This window comes from Papilio polytes, unplaced genomic scaffold (genome assembly GCF_000836215.1).
Source record: "Papilio polytes unplaced genomic scaffold, Ppol_1.0 DF824158.1, whole genome shotgun sequence".
Taxonomy (NCBI): Eukaryota; Metazoa; Arthropoda; class Insecta; order Lepidoptera; family Papilionidae; genus Papilio; species Papilio polytes.
This window is the reverse complement of record NW_013525046.1, coordinates 2,538,054-2,538,433: the sequence shown is the minus strand read 5'-3', so window position 1 is coordinate 2,538,433 and position 380 is coordinate 2,538,054.

The following is a 380-nucleotide window of genomic DNA, read 5'->3' as shown; positions in this document are numbered from 1 at the left end:
TCCAGACTATCCTCTACTTTTATGCAAAATTGCATCGAGATCCATTCAGCTGTTTACGCTACAAACTCTAACAAACATCGATCTAAACTTTCGCATTTATAATATTAGTAAGAAGTATAGTATTTTAAGACCAACTGCCACTCTCGTCTTTACTGTACTTTACTCTTCAGAACTGGACCGTTGATTTAGGCAACATATGGTCTCAATAGATTGGACATAAGATGTACTATCGGGGAATCTGGTGGTGTCCCTAATTAGAAGTTACAATTGTTTAAAAGTTTTACATGCATTAAGAAGGCGTGAAAAAACTACTGAATTACTAAAAAGGTTTGAGTTTCTGCGTTTGCGCTTCTGCTACCTACTTGGTTATTTATAAGAAG